Raw genomic sequence first — 328 nt, 5'->3', positions numbered from 1 at the left:
AGTTTAAAGATTAATTTGCTATGTTTCCCCTATCGGGCCCCGCCCCTCAGGCCCCTAGGGGGCCAGACCAACGGTTTATACAAAATTTGGTCCCCTTCACCCAAGGATGCTTCAGACCAAATATGGAACAAATCCTTTCATCCCTACAGAAGAAGAAGGATATTAAAAAATAATTTGCTATGTTTCCCCTATAGGGTCCCGTCCCTCAGGCCCCTGAGGGCCAGGACCACGATTTATACAAAATTTGATCCCCTTCACCCAAGGATGCTTCAGACCAAATATGGAACAAATCCTTTCATTCCTACAGAAGAAGATGGATTTTAAAGAA

Source organism: Mizuhopecten yessoensis, unplaced genomic scaffold (assembly GCF_002113885.1).
Source record: "Mizuhopecten yessoensis strain PY_sf001 unplaced genomic scaffold, ASM211388v2 scaffold3819, whole genome shotgun sequence".
Lineage (NCBI taxonomy): Eukaryota > Metazoa > Mollusca > Bivalvia > Pectinida > Pectinidae > Mizuhopecten > Mizuhopecten yessoensis.
The sequence above is the reverse complement of the archived record's forward strand: the minus strand, read 5'-3'. Positions refer to the sequence as shown.